This window comes from Zonotrichia leucophrys, chromosome 3, assembly GCF_028769735.1.
Source record: "Zonotrichia leucophrys gambelii isolate GWCS_2022_RI chromosome 3, RI_Zleu_2.0, whole genome shotgun sequence".
NCBI classification, from domain to species: domain Eukaryota; kingdom Metazoa; phylum Chordata; class Aves; order Passeriformes; family Passerellidae; genus Zonotrichia; species Zonotrichia leucophrys.
Window position 1 is genome coordinate 105355584 of NC_088172.1, and position 22150 is coordinate 105377733.

At 46.8% G+C, this 22150-nt stretch overlaps 1 protein-coding gene across 1 annotated transcript in view; it reads left to right on the plus strand.

Moving 5' to 3' along the window:
- PLCB1 (phospholipase C beta 1) overlaps nucleotides 1-22150 on the plus strand; it is a 303607-nt gene that overhangs the window by 275670 nt on the left and 5787 nt on the right. The window lies entirely within an intron of this gene.

The window sequence follows — 22150 nt, forward strand, 5'->3', positions numbered from 1 at the left end:
CCCTGCAGGCTTTTGTGAAACAAGAAATTGCACGTGCCCGTGCCTCCAGCCCCTGCCCATGCCAGCACAATGTGCATTTGCAGCGACTCTGGAGCAATGGGAAGCAAAAAGCAGTGTGCTGGAGCCAATGAACTGGTAAGATAATGTGCTGGTTTACAGGAAGGCTTTTGCAGGAGAGCTGGGACGTGACTTCCAGCCACGTCAATAAACTGTCACAACAAATGGCAGATTTCTGTTCCACTGCCCAGCTGTTTCACTCATCACCTTTATTTCCTTTCTGCATTCCCAGAGCAGAGATGATGGATTGCAGGCACTGGCAGGAAGAGGGGATGATGCACTGCATGGGATGGTGCCACAGCAGGTGCTTGCACCCTGTGGTCAGTGTGGATGCAGCAGAGGGGACTGTGATGGACAGCCCAGACCAGATGATCTCACAGCATCTCATGGCATTAAGATCTGCTCCTCTTAGTATAATGTTCTTTTCTTCGAGGGTTTTTTCCCCAGGAGGGCATTTCACATATGATCACCCCAAGGCTGAGATTCCCCTTGGAAAGGCTTTCTAATATCCTCTTAATTGCCAGGGTCAGTAAGTAACCCTGAGTGGTGATTCACCATGTGGGATGTCTCCCAGCAAACGAGTCACCTCTCTGCAAGGGTGTAAATCAGCCACGCTGTGGCACCCCAGGAGCCCTCAGCAATAAATAAACCGAAGCCAACAGCTCCTGCAGCTCGGCACCGGCTGAGCAGAACAGACGAAGTCCCTGGCGGGGGGCAGAGCCCGCTGTGCAGCCTGTGGTAAGATCATCTCTGACTCACAGAGTGCAGCCTGGGGAGCAGCTGGGACAGAGCCCCAGCCAGGAGGAACCGTGGTGTGGCTGCACATCTCCATCCCAGTGCAGGGATCTCGGAGAGAGCTCCTTCCTGGGCTGGGGGAAAAGCCTCTCCTGGTGGGAAGGGACTGGGACAAGTGGGGAAGAGCCTGTGTTCCTCTCAGTAAATAAATATTGCCCTCTGCCTTTGCTTTGCTGCCACAGAGCCTCCCTCTGATGGTTCAGCCCCAAACCACAGCCCAGCCCTCAGCAGCTGGGCTGCCCTGATTTGTGGGCTGCAGGTGCCCACAGAGCCCTTGGTGCCACTGCTGTGTTCTGTGCCGTGCTCACACACCTGCAGCAGCTGCCAGGCTGGCTGGAGAGGAGGGGAGGGGAGGGAGAGCAGTCCTTTCCTGCTGCCCAGGAGGAGTTTTCCTGCTCCTGTGCCAGTGCTGGGGTGGGGACCCCTGGGCAGGGCTGGGGATGGTGCAGAGTGCACAGGCTGGCCTGTGGCTCCTACAGCTTACTGCCATTAGCTCCTTTTATTATATTAGGGGTCCAGAAATAGGAAGAAAACACCTTGGTATTGCCTTGGTAGCAACAAAATAATTGTTGCTGTGCTTTCCCAAGGAAACCCAGCTTTGGGCATTTGTTCTCCCTTTCCATAAAATGCAACTGTTTTCTATTGCCATAATTTCAAACCTGTATCTCTTTTAAAATTCCTGTTCCCTCAGACCAGTGACAGACTGGGGAGCTGTGATAACTGTCTTGTGTCAAGGTAACTAATGAGAGGGAAATTATCTGGCTCTCCATGGAAATGCTGCTATTGTCAATTATTGGAGGAAAGCTGCAACTCCTCACCTCATAGTGGGACTGGCTGTGGACAGGGGATGCCAGTGGTGCCAGAAGGGCTCCAGGGCACAGGGACAGGCATTTGCTGGTGTTACACACAGTGGTAAAAATCTTGTAGTTTAGCTGGCCCTGCTGCAGTATGCATTAAGGTGAATTTGACACAGTTATCATTGTCTTGCTTCATGGAGCTAACAGAGTTAAATACCTCTTCTCTCCATATTCACTGAGACCACTGCAGCAAAGCCCTCTTTATCAAACCACAGCACTACCTTACACCAGCTGTATGAAAGCCAGCACCTGAGCTGCATGTGAAGTGAGGAGTGTGTTTCTGTATAGAATTGCTGCTGCAGGCTGCACGTTCCTGTCCCAGCCCTTCCCCTGTGCTGGCACTAGCTGCCGCTGCAGCAGCCTGGCGGGCACCAGCAGGAGCCAGGCAGCCTGTGCCCAGCAGGGAGGGACAGCCACCAGCCTGGGCATGTCCGCACCCCCCTGTGCCTCTGCCTGGTGGCTCTTCTCAGCTCAGGCCAAAATGCAGGAGAGCTGTCTGGTGTCGGAGCTCTGTTTGCAATGCCGATGCACGCTGCACGTCCTGTTTGTTCCCTGCTCACTTGGTTTTTCAGCACTCTGGAGCACTGCCAAAAGTAAAGGGCCAGCTCCACAAAATAACACTTGCAGCTTTTTGTTGCAAAAGGCAAGTTCTTCAATATTTCTTAAAGAAACTCAGAGGGTGTTTCTTGAGCAGTCTGTCTAATCCAATGCACACAGCACGGTGCTCTTGGTCCCCTGTTAGCTCCAAAGCAATTAGTGCCCAGTGTTGGGAGCTCTTTGTGCCACAAACTTCTTCAAGTGTCAGAATTCACTAGCCAGGTGTTAATATTGATTTTTAGCCTATGTGGAATAAAGAGTGAAAAATCCAATAGTGTTTTCTATGAAGAGCCGTTTCATACTTTCATAATAGATATCATAAGATTCCATCAATTACTGGGGTCTCTTCAGGGGACCTAATTATTGTGCTATGCATACCTAGTCTGAAAACTTAATAATATCTCCAGATGCTGCCAAAAGTCCTTTGGAGGTCTTACATTCCACAAGGGAACCCTCTGCTCTGTTTGGATTTTTTTCTTTCTTTTAAATGAGCTATCAGATGTTCAGTGAGGGAGATGAACTGGAAAGCCTGCATTCACACAAATTCAGGGTGGTAAGGCAGGGAGGGAGAGGGGGTGTTTATTTTATTTTTTAATAATTAGATCATCTGGGATTTGCCTTAGGTCAGCTATGTAATGGTGACTGTCCAGTGTCACGCGCTCAAGGAGCTGCAGATAGATCCCTCCATTGCTGGAGGAATTAATGGGCAGTGCTGTAGCAATTAATGGGAAGTTTGGGGTTGCTTTTTGGGGGGCAGAGGTTATCCTAGCACAAGGTGAATGCCCACAGAAGCAAAGCTATTTCAGTGACTCCTTGTGTGAAGGCAACAAGACCCTGGGGGAGCACTGGGCACTTCATACATGGACTGCTTGCTGAATGGCCAGCAGAGCAGCAGGTTGCAGCCCAGCAAAAAAGCATTGTGGATGGTTGTGATCACACTGGTGAGGTGTTCCTGGGGTGCTTCCCCTCGTTCAGAGCTCCAGGCCCAAGGCCTGTTGCAGTCTGTGGCACTGTGTCAGGGGGAAGCAGGAGTGGTGCAAGCTCCCAGCACACAGACAGCCCTCAGCCCTCTGCAGAAGGGGACGTGTGGCCCCTGGAAGACAAACCAGAGGCACAGAACCAGCTCTCATCTTCCCATTTCCACATCCAGATGGCTGTTATGAAACAAGGAAACATGATGTGCCTGAGTGTGTCTGAGAGGACAAAACCACACTGGTGGAGCATGCTAATCCCTTCTTGTCTGAACCCCAACTCCTCTTGGGTGCATTACTCATCCCTGTGGCTCTCCAAAGAACCAGATTTTCCTTTAGATGTCTGATTTTGCTGAAAGATCTGAGAAATGGTCAAGGGCATAAATTATTCTTTTCATAGCCTGTGATAATGTATGATTCTTAAATTGCCACCAGATCTGCCTCCTTCAGATAGTGGAATGAAAATAATGCTGTGCTTGCCCCGAGCCAGGAGAGGATCTGGTCCAAACCACGTCGTCTTCCAGCAACCCAGCAGCATCGTGGATGCAGATGGTGGGGATGCAGGGACAAATGCAAGGGTTGGAGGATCAGAATTCAATGTCAGGCACTCAATTTCTTATTTCAGTCCTCAGAATTGGGACCAGGTTTGTAGGGATGCTGAGTCTGTCAGTGTGGTGTAAACCAGACGTGTACAGTGTGGGGTGATGGAGCACTGGTGTCCAGTAGGACAGGAGGTGGTTTCTCCCTCTGTACTACCACCCACTCAAAACCCAAACTGGGACATTCATAAAGCCTCCTTTAAATAAAAACTTCATTTTCATTTGTAATTATAATTATCCCCACCAATATTTCTGGTGCCTACAGCAGTTACAGGTTGCATGTTTGCAACCTTCCTTGACCAGCAGCAGATGTGGAACCATTGTGAGCTGTGAAATGGAAACTGTTTTCACATAACAAGGAGATGATAATTGCAAAAAAAATCAATCAGCTCCATAGCACCTGCAGTAAAATCAGAGTTAGCAACCCCAAATCAGTGAAGGCTGCAAAACCACCGACACAGGGAGCTACACAAAACAGGTAATTGATTTAAAGCATGCAGTATTTATATCAAATGGGAGGGAAACCAGTCAGAGGATGTTTCTATACAGCCATTTTGGGTTTTCTGGCTAGCATTCCTTACCAGCAGAAATACAGGCATCAGCCAGCAGCGCCTGATCCTGCTTTTCCTGGCAAAACTGCAATTTGCCACAAGTTACAGCGGGAGCGGGACTCATCTTACAATGCAGCCCATCCATCTCCCAGGCAGCTTTCTGTGGGAGCCACACTGTGCCTTTGATTGCAGATGGAGCCCATCCAGGCACGCTGACAGCCAGGCACTCGTGATCACGGTGGCTGCACCCACCTAAACCCCTGCTCTCCCTACAGGAGACTTGTAAGGCAAGGCATCAACACACATTTAGGCACAGGTCTGCCAAGACCCTTCCTACTGCCACAAGGATATTTCTGCCATATGTGAGCCAAAAAAAAAAAGGCATATTAATTTAATATTCTACCACACTCATTTATTGTAACTGATGAAAAGGCTGTAATGCAAATCCTTGTGCCAAGCTGCCTGTGCTAGCCAACCTTTCGGCATGTTACATTCCTATCTAGGCAGCTTTTAATTATTAATAATTTCAAGTGTTTTGAGGTTGAATTGCCATGGATTTTAAGTGATTGGTTAGCATGGACATTAAACACCAGCCCGAGTGTCAGTGTGAGGCTGCTGGCGTGATCTTGCACCGCTGCTCCTGGCTGTGGGTGGCTGCAGAGGATGACAGCTGAAACTGCAAATGTGAGAAGCTCCCAAATGTGTATCCATGTGAGACAGGCCCTGTGGGCTGACATTTCTGCATTGCCGTCCATTACAGTAACTGATTCTTAGCCAGTGTCCTAGGTTCAAACCAAACTGAAGCTTCTGCTTTTCCCACGTTCGCTGGTAGAGGTTTGGGGATGTGTGCGATCATTCCCAGGAGTTTATTGTTGTTGGCCAAGCAGGACTTTCCATGGATAACAGAAGATACAACTGGAAACAGAGAGCTCCTCGTTCCACACTGATTCCAGTCACGTGGGATAATTTCAGATGGATCTCATGTGAGTGAGCAATGATCACATGCCCATACCCTGAGACAGTGACTGATCTGAAAATTTACACATCCATGTAACCCTGGGATCAGAAGTGTTTGCTTCTTATATTTCCAACTATTTGCCAAAGCTGAACAACTCCAGCTCTAGCAACTGTTGATAGAATATGATCATTTCAAAAGAGAAAGATTTTGCAAGTCTTTTATACATGCATTAATATTAAATCCTCTGGAAAATTTCAAAATGTGACTTTGCACCGAGTCCCTTGTGACAAGACATCACCCATGAGAAAGAATGAGAGGGGAGAATGTAGCCCAGCAAAGCTGACAGTTTAAACATCCCCAGAGAAAAATATAACCAAGGAAATTATTTTTGTGTATGTGCCGGGCTTGGGGGAGGAGGCTGGGTTTATTTTATTAAGCAAATGACCCATGACACTTCTGCACAGAAGAAGGCAGATTTTAGACAGCAAAACTGTGCATCTTACTTGGAATCAGTGGTCTGTGAAGACTGTTGGAAGTTACCACTTTTAAAAGATGCCTGTCCTGTGTTCAGTCCAGCTAAACAACGTGGGCAGTCAACCCTGGGACTTTAATGGATGGATGGATGTTGTCAGGAAGAAAAGAGCCTGGACTTATCTACAGAGACTTGGAACATTTGGGGCAAGTGTTCCAAATTAAGAAAGAAAACATTCCATGATTTACGTCAAAACTACAAAAATAAGCGTTTTGCACAGCTCATGCTCTGACCAAAGTCAGCATCCAAAACATGCAAAAATTACTTCTAATTACTCCAGCTCATGACAAATTAAATTCTCCTTGGTCTTCCACGGCTGAAATATCTGTCTTGTCCTGATTTTTTCCTGTAACCATTCCCAGACACAAGAGGTTCAGAACAATGCCGTGATATCCATGACAGAGGACACAGGAGAGGGGGAAGGGAGAAAGCAAAAGGCATTATTTGTAGTTCTTACAATATTGATATAGTAATATTAATGTGTACTATGAGCCTCCCACAAAGCTCCAGCTCAGCCTGTGGCCCTAGAGGACTCGTGCAGCCTCCGAAATATGTGGACAGAAAAGGCAAGGAAGGGACAATTGGTTTGTAAAGGGAGGAAAGAGGGTGGGTATGTCAGTCTGTGTGGTACTTGGAGCTCCTCTAAGCTGCAGAGAGGACTCTCCTGCCTGCAGCACTTGGGTGTTGCTCCTCAGGCTGAAAACTTTCCTTTTGCTGCAAGGGCTCCTCCACAAGAAGTGCCAGGTGCAGAGAGAAGCCCTTGAAGGCATTCCCTTGACAGAAGGGTGATGCTGATTGGGAGCACAGCACCAGTTTGCAGTGTACTGCCTAAGAGAAAAGGCACTTCAGCTGGGGGAATAATTTGCAGTAATGAGGGTGAAAGATAAACTTTGCAGCATAGCTCTTGTCAAACAAAAAGGTACCAAAGTCACAGTGAATTTCTGGAGTACCTGACAGGCATTTCTTCTGGGTAGGGCTCCATAACACACACTCACTTCACAAGCCATTTGTTTTGCCTTACAAACTGTCACTGTTGAGCTGATGCCACCAGAAGCTGGAAGGAAATGTGACTGGAGCTCCTCCATCAGCACTTCTAATTTCCTTCCCCAAGGTGGGAGGAGTGGCACACGGAGAGAAAACTTGTGTTGTGTGTCTCTATGGAGAACGCCAACGAGCAACACAAATGAGCAGGATTGTTTATGCTGGGCTATCAGATGGTGTTGCTACCAAGGACTATGTGTGATTAGAAGAGGGGAAAAAAAAAAAAGAAAATGTATACTGAATTTTACTGCTAGAGTGGCTGGGTGTGTCTGCTGCTGGATTAGGAAATGCACTCCTAGCAGCCCCAGGTGTGCAGAGCAAAGGCTCTCCTGGTGACCAAGGTGCTGCTGCAGGCTCCTGGAGGAGCAGAGCAGTGGGAACGTGGCTGGGGCCCAGCAGGGCTGCTCTGCTCGTGCCAGGCTGAGGGCACAGCTCCATTTGCTGTAGCAGAGGCGACTCCAGGAGGGGCTGCTGGGGTTTCATATGAGCTAAACCTTGGTCTGTACAGGATCTGACTCTCCATTACACCAAGGAATGCACCTGCATTCCCCAAATCCCTCACTGAAGTCCTGGCATGGACATGCACAGCAAGCAGCAGTTTGGATTTTGTGTCAGGGGCAGGAAGTCACTGTGGTATCCCCATGATCAGCCCTGCTCAGTGAGGGTGCAGAGCCACACCTGAACTCTGAGCACAGCCAGTGGTTCCTGGGATAACTGTCTGTGGCTTTTCCCTGAGAAAGGAGCTCGAGGAAGGGCTGCTCATCCCTTCACCTCAGCTGGGCTGAGATCTTCATGCTTCTATGAAAAATGAATCTGGGGGAGAGGGCTGCTCTGAAATAAACATCAGATGTGACAACCACGCAGACTTAACAGGAGAAATTGGGGTGAACAGTAACCAACTGTGGCCAAAGAAAGAGGCAAGGAAACAAGCCATCGCAGATCTTCATTGGCATCCCATCCTCTTCTGCAGTGAAAGCTGGCATATTGCAGGACAGATGATTTCCCTGCCTGGTTTTTTATAGTGCTTTACACTTCCCAGGAGTTGTTTCTATATGACTGTAATAGAGCTGTCAAAATAACAGCTTGTGGTGGAGGAAGCAGTCACACCTCAGCTCCATGCTGCCCCTCTCCCGCAGCGCCTGCTCCAGGGAATGGCTGCAGGAGCAGGCCCCACGAAGGTGGCATGCCTGTGAGTGCAGGACATGGCTCAGGGCTCCTGGCTGACCTCCAGCAGGGCCATGGATGGCCTCAGGTCCCTCCAGCCCTTTGCACTGTGAGCCTGGCCCCAGTGATACCTCCCCTGCCCCATGACCTGTAGAAGGTCCTTCCTTTGCACCTTCCAGCCCCAGGTTCTGCATCCTGCCCTTCCTGCCCAGCATTTCTGATCCAACCACGCTGCAGGCAGCACGTGGAGCACAGTCACTCACAGCCAGCTGGTGATGGGGAGTGTTGGCAAGTATTGCAGCTGGACAGGGCAGTGAGGGGGGACTGGGATAAGATCCACTGCAGAATGGCTGTTGGGTAGGCTATGGAATACAGCTCAAGGAGGAATAGCCCCAGGACTACCTGGCAATCACTGCCTGGAGGGAGGCAGCATGCTGGTGCTGGGGTAATGATGGCTCTCCCATGCCTGGGGAAAAGAGTGCTAGAAGTGTCCAGACCTGCTGTGTCTGGAATAATTGTGTAAAGTCACATGGGTGCAAAATCAGAGCCAAACATTAATGAAAGAACTGGAGTCACCATCCAGCCATGTCCATTTGCTTGGAGGCATCAGGCTTTTGCTCCCTTCTTTTATCAGACATCTTCAGTGCCCTACAGGTGCCTGCTTGCAAGGTCAGCATTTCCTATGCATGAGAGCAGTGGCTCTGCTGAAGATGAAGGCTGCAGAGATCCAACCTACCAGCTCAATCAGATGTTTAAGTATCTCTGCAGGAATGATCACTGTCATTTAATTTGCTGATTAGTGTTGTCATATCTATTTGTAGAATACAGCATAATTTATGGTGAGATCCCTGGAGGATCTTCAGCAAATGCTACAAGTAATTGAATCTGCTGATTTCTAAAGGTCAGGTGAAAAGTGAGCATTATTATACCACAGATGAGGTGATGATGACACCAGGTAGCTTTATCTTTCAAATGTAAAAGCTTGTACTCACTGATCATTGCTGTATGCCATCGCTGTGGAAGATGAGTGAGTAAGACAATCGACCATAATGTCCATTTTCAAGCTGTCAGTAAAGCAGTGCAGTTTCTGGAGAGAAGAACAAGGGACTTACTTTTCCAAATCAACAGCTCAGGGGGGAGAAGAGTTTCAGAGAGGCGTGACTGGGGAAGCATCAGGAAATTGTTTGGGTGATTTTTCTGAAGAAGTGGCTCAGTGATGAACTCTGAGGCTGAGTGCTGCTATTTCCAGTCCTGGCTCAGAACCATCCCCGAGCTGGCACAGCCACTTTCCGTCTCTCTTCCAGCAAACAAGCGGATTTTCCTTATCAGCAAAACTAATTTGGTCTGGCTGACAAGTTATAAAAATTAAGTCTTTTAATTTGGATTGTAGAGTCTGGAGTTCAGTTCTGCAGAAATGAGGGAGAAACGGAAGGAAGGTGGTCTGGGAAGTGGCAGGGACAATCAGCTTCTGAGGGCACCAGACCACAGCAGCTCACTGAAGAAATGGTTTGGCCAAAGAACAAAGCTGATGGAGGGTACCAGCAACACAAAGCTCAAGCTGGTTTGCACTAAAAAATCTGCATGCTAATAATAAGTTGAGATGTTTTTCCCAATAAAACCAAACATTTTTTGTTTAAAGAAGAGAAGTATTTCTTCAGGACTAGGCTTTTGTTGTCAAACTTGTCTGGGCCCATCAGAAACTCCCCCAGCCTTCTGGAATACCACTAGTTCCCATCTGCTTCCCTCAAAGTAACCAAGTCAGTGGAGAGCTGGGCAGGAACCAAATTGGCAAGACAAGGGCTGGGTTGACACAGTGACTAAATGTGGGATGTGTCTGTCCCCATGAAGCTGCTGCTAGCCCAAGCACACTGTGTGGTGTCTAACAGGCATTTATAGGCCATGCACCACTGACTTCTCCTGAAGCAACTCCTGCCTACAGGTGCTCTGCACGGGGCAAGACTGTGCTGAGGTCATAAATTCTGTGGCTGAAATGCCTAATAAAAATGGTAAATGCATGTTTGCTTGTAAAACCTTTCCCCAGAATGGATTAAACAAGTTATCCTGTGCTTTTTCACTGCAGAAATATGTGTGTGCTGCAAACTTTCATCTTTAGCTGCTCTGTTAATCATCAACCTAGAACACTGCAGGCTACGAGAGCTGCCAGGACAAAAACCTGAAGCTTTAAGCCCAGGAAAGACTTAAACACCCACCTCACTTTGCATAGCCTGGTGACAGCAGTATGGATGTGCCTAGGGCTGAGTGCTCCCATGCTCCCATGGATCAGGGCCTAAATACACATGGACACTTCAAACAGAGGCATCCGTCTGCAAAAACTTCCTCTCCTTGGGAGGAGGCTTCTCTCCCAGCTCCTGCGTGGGTGTCGGGGCACATAAATCCCCCAGACTTTGTTGTTCTGCCAGCCAGCAGGACACAAGAGCAGTGAAAACCTGCCAGGTCAGTGAGAAACCAGCTGAGTCACAACGCCGCAGCAGGGCCACCTGAAAAAAAACAGGCCAACAATGAAAGCTGCACAGGGGCCAGGTCAGGAGCCTGGCTTGGGTGGGTGCAGGTTTGTCTGCTGCAGGGGCTCTGGCACTGGGGATGCTCCCTGCATGCCTCCCTTTGTGCCACTGCTGCTTCCCTGCCTGCATGGTTCCCTTGTGCAAGCCTGGCAGAGCTTGTACCCATCACCTGCTGTGCAGCACACCATGGAGCTGAATCTCTGGAAAAGCAGCACCAGAGCAAGGACCCTGTAGGATTCCTTCAGCAGGAACCCTTCTCTCTGTCCCCAGCATCGCTCCCCTCAGGGTGACAGCGGGCACCACTGGTGACAAGGGTATGCCAGCCCACGTGCACCAAATGGGGAGCTGTTGGGTTATTTTGGTGCTCTCTGGGGAGAAAGGCAGGGCAGCAAACATGGATAAATAACCGCTCCCAGTTCTGGGTCTCTTATATAAGGGGATGATTATAGAAACTGCCGTGTACGAGGGGGTGGAAAGGGATGAAAAGATCAGAGTTTTTAAAGGAAAGTAGGTCTGGGTGTTGAGGGGGGAAATGGAAATTACCAGCATTCCTTGAGGCCTGATAGAACCAAAGAAGGTGGTGCTGTGTTGTAGCGATGTCCTGGCCGCAGACAAGACACGAGCTGGGGAAGGGCCGCTCAAAGACCTTGTACAGATCTTCTCTTCTGGATGAGCTGATGTATGGGGCTGTCAGCTGAGCACAGTGCTGGGAATCAATGATTTAATAGCACAAATGGTTTCCAAAGAGGGCTGGGAGAGTACTGTCCCAAAGTAACCAACACTTCATGTTCCGTTGCAAGCACAAACGATAATTGAATTATTGCAGACGTGCAGAGAGCAATTTTGTAACCATCCTGACACTAATGTTGGTTGGTTGATTCGTTAGTGAAGAACTGTTCATTATATATTTTCCTTTCTTTTAAGCTTACTGAAGAATGCAGGATTAATACTCAGGATGCTTTTTAATCCTAATCAGAAATGAAGCTGCTTACAAACTAGGTTTAAGCATCTTTAAATCCTTATCATAGAGGGGCTGGGTTGAGGTTGTATTAAAACAGGCTGCTGTTTTATTCAGAATTGTTTAGAGAAAAATAGGGGAGGGTTTCATAAAGCACTAAACATTACACACAGGTATTTGCCATCTCCACCTCTTTTAACCACAGACTGTAACTCCTAAGCTGCAATTTATTTTCTTATAACCAGGCTGTGGAAGCTGTGGGAATGGAAGTGATCCGTTGTTCTGATCTGTACTGAGAGTACCAAACCCCTCTATGTGTTCAGCCTGGTTGTGGTGGCAAGGTGTGCATTCACAGATTCACTGGTGGCTGTCTGGAGGTTACCCTCCAATGCCAGTGCTATTTATGATCTGAGCAGAGCCGTAGCCCAGAGAGCAGATGTCCTGCAGCAATGTAATTGTGAGTTACTCTGCCTGAGTGCATTTCTCTCCCTTTGGGTTCCTGATTGCTGTACCTGGAGCAGCATCACAGCTTCTCTCACCAAGGGGGTTTTGGTGCACTTGAAAGTCCCCTTTGGAAAAATCATTGTGCTCATGTAAAACACTGGTTTGGAGCAGGGCTGTCACACAGCCCTGGGATGGATCTGGGAGGATAACCAGTGTACTGCATGGCAGGGATACTGCCTGGATGCCATTCAGGATTCTGTACCTCTCATTCCTAGCACACATCCACCTTTGGCGTGCACTCCACAGGTGAATTCACACAAGGACACAGAGAGAATCCTCGTGCATGTTTCTGGTGCCTCCCTTCCTTGGGGCCAAGTCTGCTCTCACTGCAATTAGCAGGAGCCGGTGGTGCAGCTCTTGTGCGTAAGCCCTGCTCAGCTGAGCAGCCTCCCTGCCCTCAGTGGGCTCCTTGGGTGCCTCATTTAGGGCTGGAATTTGCCAGCACCCACCGGGCTGCTGGTAACACCTACTCAGTCTCTAGACCTGCTGGTTTAGATCATGCCAAAGGCTGCCCCTGATGGGCACTGCCAGAGGGAGCCCACATCACAGGAGCCAGAGCAGCTGGATGGTCCCAGCTGTGTGCTGTACCCGTCTGTGGGCATTTATGGGGCAAAGGGGCACTCATGAGTGACAGCAAGAAGGACAGAGATGAGCATGGGTTTATGGCACAGCGTTTTCATGAGGCAGGGTTGATAAATGAGAAGCAGAAGGGTCTCTGGGCACAGGGGAAGCTGCACTGACACTGCTTTTACAGGCTGGGGGTGCAAGGACCCTGCTTGTCAGCCTTCCTCCTGCAAGGCTGCAGAGGGAAGAGCTCATGCAGCAAACCCTGCTCGTGTTTTGGCTTCCTTCACGTGCCTGCTACGGCGTGCTGTGTGAGAATCCTGGCAGGGGGTGGAAATGCTGTGTCTGCTGGAGCTGAACGAGTTCCTGTGTGCTTGGCAGTTGTGGTGTCCTTGTTTGCTCCTTCCTGCGAGGCGTGTGAATGCAGCCCTTTCTACATCAGGGCGTGTGGTAGTGCCCAGGTACTCCGTGGATATAAAGGAATATTTGTGCAGTGGCAGCTGAGCCATGGAGATGGTAGAAGCAGGTGCCTTGTCTACATTTCATAGGAAAATGGAGTATGTTTTATGGAATAAATCAAGGCTTTGTTAGCTAGGCCACCTTATTCCTGCAGGGAATCCGTAGGAAGGATTTATATTAAGTGTTCTCTAATGATAATGATGCTTTTAAAATAGAATTCAGAATATTATGCCACCTAAATCTTGATAGCCCATTCCTTTAGCTTGGAAATACTAATGCAAGGTGTATCTTGTACTCCATATTTCATGGCTGTTCCAATTTCTTTTCTTTTTGAGCTATATATTAATGTGGAGTTAGAGGCTTTATCTCCCCAGCTACACAGTCCCCCTCACAAGCCTCTCCAGACATGCAATTTAGCAAAAAAAAAAGCTTGTTTTGTTCCTCAGCATTATATGGTGTAATCAGGAGAATGAATAGAGATGCCAGAAAGATTTATGACTTGATTTTTTTCAGAGATGGAGAGGACAACTAATACACAATATTGATTTAATGAGAAACTGGGGATCTTCACACCAGAGAAGCATTTTTTTCAACATCCACTTCAGAAATATCACCCTAAATGAAATGGGTTTTTTGAGAAACTAAAGGATGAACAGGAAAAATTTTCAGGATGGACTGCTTGTTTTCTTTTCCAAAACATGAAGACATGTTTTGATAATCTAGCATACAGCAGGATTTGGCACTCATTGGCATTTGGCATCCTACCCAATGTTAATCCACCCTTCAGAAAATGTGCCATAACCTCACTACCCCTGAAGCATCATTTCACTGAAAATGTTTTGGTTTTTTTTAAATCACCTAAAAGTCCAGCATTTATGGACATTCGTAAAACAAACCAGAACACAGCATTTCAGTTTCAAATTGAACTCTTAGCTAGTTTAAACTCTCACTTTCAAAAGTGCAACTGAGTGCAGTTCTGTCTTTTTAACTATCCTAAATACAAATGCAACCATGTAGTGACATCTCTTTTTTTTTTGGCTGGGTTTTGATATTTCTTGAGCTCAGCTTTTGGTTCCAAAGGGGTGGGGAGCTGCTCTGCTCCCACCCCTGAGATCCTGAGCCTGAAGTCTAATTAGGCTCTTTCCATCTTCCTTGACTACAGTGGGGACAAATTTAGCAAAAATCCTCCAGCTGTGCTGAGACTGTGGCAGGAGTTGAGGCTTGGGGTTAGAGCTTGAATTGCTGTAGCCTCTTATTTCCTACCCTGTCTGCCTCTGAATGGCAGCTGTGCAAATTATATGCATACACTTCCTACTGTAGGTTGGTTTTTTGGGGGTTTCACTGCAGTGGGGGAACTTTGAACAAATCATTTTAAGCTGGTAACTTTAATCAATACAATTTTTTCATATTTTTTTCCTTGCAAAACCAGTTTCCTCAATGTCCCTTGTAATTCAGCACTAGTTAAATAGTGCTGGTTTCCTAGGGAAGAGGTGCTATTGTTTAAATCAGAAAGGTGAACACAAATGTAAGGCAATATCCTGTCTACCAAACGTGTGGGACGTGCAGATGAACAACGCCTAGGCAAGCTGCAAATGCAACTTATTTTTCATTCTTCTTCGCATTCCTGGAAAGAAAGATGTGCAGGAAGGATGGGACTCTTAAAAGTTGTGATGGAAGTCAGCTACTGTAGCCCTGCAGCTCTGGACCTCTGTGCCTTCAGAAATTAAAAGCCCTGTTCCTATTGATTATTTTAAATTAATGTTTAATAATAGTAAAAGCATGATTTCCATGTTCAGAAGAGGGTTTCTTCCTAACAAACTCTTTCTTTTGAGGCAGCTCAGAAGACTTGCCTGTCACAGGATCCTAGAGCATCCATGGCTTCGGGAGTGAAGCAAACCCCTTGTTCTCTCCCTGGTGTGTGTGTGCTGCACATCCCTTATCCAGCCTGAAACCCCAAATCCTGGGGCACTCAGCACCACAGAGTGAACCAAACCACTTCTCTCTGCCTGTAAGCACAACTGGAGTAATTTCTGTGGTTTGTGCCTACCTTGTAAGAGTATAAATGACTGTTATCAGCTCCTGGTCTATGGGGCAGCACAGCAGTGTTAATGAGACCTGATCCTTGCTACCAGGGCAGCTCTGTGTGGGCCAGTAGGTGCTAAACTGAATTTTAACCTACTGGCAGTGAACACTTTATTATACAGCTGTGCCTAGGGGCTCTGCAGGTCAGTGCACCACACACAGCATGCCAGGGGAAGCTGAGCCTGTGGGTGAGCACGCAGGAGAGAAAGGACAGTTCTCAGTTTTATTTTGCCAGCAATGCAATGGAAACAAGCTCTTTTTCTCCACCATCTACACACAGATGTACTACTGCTGTTCTTGCTGGGATGAGCACTAGCTGGGGATATTTCTGTTTGGATGGAGAAGTGGAGAGATAAAGAGAGAAAGAAGCGTCAGCCCCCAAAATGTGCTTCATGAAAATGCGCATGCAGCACACACCCCAGGTGCTTGTACCACAAACATGGAACTGATCCAGCTCTCCTTTGCCATCCCAAGGATATCAGCATGAAAGGAAGATACAAGGGACACAAATCTTTCCTTTCCTTGTTTTTATCAGGCTTATTTTGATCTGCTTGCCTAAATTAGCCACAGGTGCTGTTAGTCAGCAGCACAACACCAATTTCTGTGGGCAGGGCCTTGGGGCTTTCTGGCCTGTGTCAGAGATACAGGGAGTTTATTAGCTACTGATGCTTCATGGCTCTCTCCCAGCTCTGTCAGTAACCCAGTCACCAGCTCCTGCCTCTCCCCTTGTTCTACACACTCCTGCCATTGTGTCTGCTGCCCCTCTGAGTCACAAAGCTTCTTCCTTCAACTTCAAATCACTTTTGCAGAGTAACTCCTGGTAAGAGAATCTTTTAAACCTATTTAATAAGACTATGGCCAGTGCAACTGTGGGGCAACTGATGTTTAAGGGAAAGGAATAAAGGAAAGTTTTAATATAAAGAGAACCCATCAAAGGTTCTTAAAAAGAAATTGCTAAAGATGTTGCACAAGTGACTTATTGCACACATCTGTGGTTTTTTAAATTGTCTTTTAAGTTTTTCAACAACACTTTAATTAAAGGTTTTATTAGCAAGTGCCTCATTATAAAAGACTGACATTTTTTATTACTTTCTATTTAATAATTTTTACAAGTGACTTTCTACAAATGTTTTGCCCTAGAAAGGTCATTCTGGGAGAAAGTAAGAAGGAAGCAACAGTGTTAAATCAGTCATGCAAAAGGTGTGATGTGAGCCATAGCCTGTTTTAATGAATTTCGTTCCCTAAGTGAGTCTAATTTCTGGTCACAGCAATTGTGGTGCATTGATTTCCAGCCCCACGCTAGCCTGGTAAACAAGATCTCATCACAGGCCCTGGTTTGTGTCAGTGAGGGCTTTCTGCTCAGGCAAATCAAATATTTCAATCTCCAGGTCCCCCCAGCTTTCGTGCTCGGCTGCACGCAAGCCTCAGAAGGAAGAGGCTCCTTTAGGGCTGCAGGGCAGGGCAGGAGGGTCTCAGTCCCCATCAGGGCTCCCTGTGCCAGGTGCCTGTGCCAGGTGCCTGTGCCAGCTGTTGGCAGCTGCACAGCCTCAGCTGTGGCACAGGGGGCTGCAGGAGGGCAAGGCAAGGCTGCAGCAGGAGCTCAGGGCAGCCCAGGCTGTGTCCTGCTCCCAGGCTGCTCTAGGGATGTCTCACAGCTTACTCTGTGCTCACACCTTGGCTGCTGGGCTGATGAAGTTCTAGCCTTTGCTTTTCCACAACACTCTGAGGACTTCATATAATTTTCAGATATAGCAATCAAACCACTGAGCAACTGGACCCAAAATCTGAAATTTGTATCTGATGGGGAAGCAAAATTTTGAATACAAGCTGCTGCTGCTGCTCAGCTGCTTGTGGATTTAGATTGCTGTCTTTGGATGCTTTTGCAGGTTGCTCACAAAGTAACACAAGCTATAAGGAAAACCTCCATACAACCTCAAAAGATAACAATAAGTTTATCCCATGAGTCACTGCTCTTCACCATTCCTGTGGCCAGCTGTCCAATGCCTGCCCTGTGTGTACGGAGCCAGTGCTGATGTCTCAGCTGTAAGTAACACCCAGCAAGGGAGCACTGCATATATTTAAAGTGTGCAAGGACCCAGCAGATACTGTGCCAAGACTGGATTTTTGTGCCTATCTGAGACCTCCTCCTTGGAGGATTTGTTCTTGAGTGTTGCATAACACCTTTCCTTCTGCACTGACCTCTGAGATAATGTGCATCAGGAACGTCATATTGTCAAGAGAGCCAGGCAGCAGCTTGGGAGTTGGTACAAGGGCACATGAATAATGGCATTATTTCCAATCAGAAAATTGCTAAATTTAAGTCTATTACTGAATCCATCAGAACACTGTGCAGCTTGGCACCTTATGCAGGGTGTGCACCTACATAAGATTATGTTCATAAGAGGAATCAATAAGGTCTAAAGAAAAAGCTGGAAAAAATCTCCATGAGCATGTGGAAGGGAATACTAAATGTTTAGTGGTATTTTTAGCTGACCTCTTGATTTCAAAGATCTTTTTACTCGACATATCCTTCCCTAACAAAGCAAAATAGTAAGTGACAACCTGAGAAGAACCCAGAGGGATGGTAAAAATCTGTACAAGGCTGGAGCTTGTTTTGCCTTCAGCTGAGATGGTTCATGCAGGGCAAGCTGAACTCCTTACACCTGCTAGAGCCACAGACCATAACAGAAATGGACAGACACAGTCCTTTACTTAAAACTAACCCCTGTGAGGCTGTCGGTGTGAGCACCAGAATGTGGAGCAATTGTGTGCAGCTGAACATAAAAGTCCTTAAATAATCCTTCCTCACACAACTGCCACCAAAAGTACTGTCAACAAAGGGACCTGCTCTGCTGAGCGGGGATGGGTCCTTCTTCCAGCCTCTGCAAGCAAATGTGGCATCACTGGCTCTGTTGTAAGCAGCCTGTCAGTACCTGTGAGGTGACTGTCTGTGCCTTAGCACACAGAAGTAATAACCTGCAAAACTAAGACAGTGTAAATTCTAACATTTCCCAGGAGTGTCTGGCTTTGCAGCTTTAGCAGTGCTGGTACAAGGCAGGGCTTTTTTTTTTTTTCTTTTATGGTGATACATTTGATTCAGCATTTACAATCAGGAAGTTCTAAAAGTAATGATGCCAATTCACTCCTAGAAAAAAAAAAATTAAATGGGGCTTTCCTATCCAAACAGCAGGAAGATGAGCCAAAACTAATAATGGCAGTGGTGGTTTCTCTCTTGTGTTTCTATGGTCAAAAACGGGAAGCTGTCTGACATTGATAAAACTGCTCTTGAAAAGTTGTCATGAGAGGTCTAAATTATTCATTTGAATGCATCGTTACTAAATGCATACTAAACAGGAGCCAGGCTCTTACAAGACAAGCTAAAAAATACTGGGTTTGCATGTTTTCTCTTTGTTGATTTTCTCTACAGTGGAGAGAGGCAGAGTAATGATGTGCTGGTTTTCACGCTGCATTAACTAATTATAGACATTAAAGGCAAAAAACACCTATTATTTTATTTAAATCTTCCCCTAGCTGTTGTCATGGCTGACAAACCCAGCTCTTTTTAAACACAGTTTTGCAAACTGCTCTTCCCTTGTACGAGCATGCTTCGCAGCACAAACCACGGTAAAATAAGGAGCAACATAATTCCCTTACCTGTCTAGGCCATGTGTCCTTGCAACTTCAGAGGTCACTGGGTGGAGAGATCCTCTGTGAGGGCTGCTTTTATGGACTGCAAATGTGGTTTTCTCGGCTCTCATCCGCGAGCCCCTCTCTGTCAGGCTCTCCCGTAGTGTCTGCAAAACACAATGCACCCAGCCTGAGCACATGTGTGTTGCAAAGGTAGGATCACATGGAAGCACCTGGATTTTACTGAAACAGGAGCCCAGGTAGGCTCTCTGTGACAGAACACTGCGGGTGTGAGTGTTTTCGCTTTCGTGCTTTACACACCCTGCCAATACTGGGGGGTGGGAGGTGACAAGCAATAGATTTTTCACTATCTCAACTGCTTTAGCTCTAAAGGGAAATCATGCAAAAAGCAGGCTAGCAGAAGTCACTTATTGTATGAAGGGTGTGGAATAAATAATATACTTAATTACAGCATCAAGAAAGGGCTTTTTATATGCTAAAATGAAAAGAGGATTTGACCTCAGTCTAGGGTAGTGAAACACGAGCACAGATGTCACTAAATAACTGAGATCACCAATATGTGCCCATTTATATGTTCTCAGGACACCTATGACCTGATTCCTGCTTTCTATTCCTTCCCTGAGGGAGCAGGACAAGGTGGCTGGGAGCACCCAGGTCACCCAGGCAGTGAGGGAGATGATGTCTCAGATTATAGGATTAAAACCTGACTGAGAGAAGAGTGACATCAACTATTTCCCAGCTCCTCTCTTCCTTTTCGAGTCCCAGAGGATGAGTTTCTTTCTAAGGATCAACAAAACCCTGAGACCAGGTCAGACAAAACACCTCAGCTGACAGCTCCCATAGCCTGGGGACTCATTTTTCCTTTTAGCAGTGTCAGTGTGACCTTTTGCATCCATCCCTTTGGGTAAGGAAGGGCTGGGATTCTCCTGTAACTGAAGCATCCCACTGCTGGCAGCCTTCGGCACTAAAAGCAGGGAGCACGTACAGAAATCCCCAACAAACGCAAACAGGCTGCTCTTCTCTGATGGGAAAAAGAAATCTCTGAAGTGTCACTGCACCCAAGGTTCCTGAAAACACTTCTTGAAACTATTGGGCAAGCACTGGGTTGCTTAAGTGAAAATGACACATCAAAGCCTAATTTTGTCAGTTCTTGATTTCCTAGTAACTCAGAACCCAGGATGAATTAATACTGTAGTAGAGGAATACGATTTCTGCACTTCTGTGTTTCATGATGCTAGCATAGCATTAAAAGGAATTATTTTCTGGTGTTGATTTTGGGTGTATTCCCTCATTCCCATGCAAACTTGAGGCACAATTTCACCATTTAATGGCTAAGAAAAGAAAGGCAACACCAGGAAAGCTGGGTTCTCACCTATGCCTGATTGCCTGGAGTTCTAAATTAATTATCCCTCTTAAGGGAAAATGGAGGCTGAATGGGGAATAAAGCACAGCTGCTGAAGCAGGGTATAAATAGGAAAAGGTTTTAGAGGGGAAAAAAAAGGTGCACTTGGAGGTAAACAGCTTTGTAAGGCAGCACTGCTCTTGGATTTGACTATTGGGATGATTCAGCACTGCCACAATGGACTTGGGGGAGCTGCCATGGGAGAACCCTGCTCTGCAGCCCATGGGATTTCAGAGAGCAGCACCCCATATAAACATATTTATGTGCTTAGGCAGACCATTACTTTGATAATATTCCTGGACAACACTTCTGGCACTGTGTTGCTCCTGTTTAATCTCAGCCAGCACCAAGCACTTAAAAAGTCTGCATAGTTTACCTGAACTGAATGAAAACAGGCCTTTTTCATTCTGGGAAAATAGTTTTTGTTTCTCTCTCCATGTCTCACTAGTCACAGCACCCGAATCACCACTTGAAAAGAGAATCAAATGTAGGCCAAGTGATTAGCAGAATAGAGCAGTGCTGGATTCTTCAATTTATGGCTCCCCAGATATGATAAAAGGAGAGGGGAAGTCTCACAGAAAGGGAAAAACTTTTTTTTTTTTTTTTTGGTTAAGCATGCAAAGTTTGGGTGAAAAAATCTTTTAAGGCTGTGACTATGGTAGCACTGACTTTCATGCTAACTTCTGAAGCAAAAAGACTTTTCAAAACTGGAAAAGCTCACATTGCTTAGATACAAGTGTGTCCCTTCCTCTCTGCCTCTCCAATGTTTGTTAATCTATTACCCACCTTAAAGGAAGATTCCTGTTCCTCCTTGGAATCTGAGCAGAAAATCAATTAACTATAGTATTAATGAGGCCTGATTACAGGTTCTCCCCTGCCTGTGGTTGTCTTCACCTCCCTTTTCTGCCATTATTTAACTAGGCATACGAAAAATCTTATCTATTCCTTTCTTTCATCAAACATTGCTGATTAGAGCTCCTGCTTTTTATGACTTCCCTGATACACATAATTTTAGATTAGAGTGTTTGGAACAGGCCAGCTTAATGAGGAACTGCTGGGACAGGATTTCATACTAGCATTGTCAGTGCTCATTAACAGTGTTTATTCAGGATTATTTGTGATGGAGGTAAATTCCAGATTCAGGGGGTTCCTGCTTCCTTACTGGCATCCAAAACACCTTCTGTGATATTTCTTTGTGGGGTATGCAAAGAAGGATGAGGTTTCTCTCCTTAGTGCCTTATGAATCCAGCACAACTCAGAGCTGTCTCCTGGGGTCACACATCCAAGTCACTCCTTAAATCTAAAATGTGGTGGCACCACTTTGCCTTTCAGTGCCAGACTGGGAGCCTTGTGGCACCTGCCTGGGAGGGAGCTGGCCAAGGCTGCAGCCTGTACCTGGGATAAAGGCTTTGAATCTGAGAAAAGAGCTTTGTACCTGGGATAAAGGGCTTTGTACCTGGGAAGAGGGCTCTGTACCTGGGATAAAGGGCTCTGTACCTGGATACAGCCCTGCAGCTGCCCCACCTGCCTCAGGCTGGCATGGATCAGCTGCAGCTGAATTACATTCCTGGCTCAGGAGGTGCAAATCTCACTGCTTGACCTCAGGTCTGGCATTGGGACAGGAAATTGTCTCTCATAGAAGATCATATTGGGATGATTTGGGTTATCTATCCCAATATACAGCTCCCAGGCTGACTAATATGAATTATCCCCACTTTGTGCCTCTGGCAGTCTTCTGCTGAAGGCACAACAGAGTGCCAGCAGATCTATACAGCTTGATCAATAAAGGCTTTTGGCACGTGAACAGGCTCTGGAGAAAGAAAGGAGTATTTCTGCTCCAGGCAAAGCCTCCTCTTCCAAGCTTTGTGCATGAACCCAGGTCTTTGACT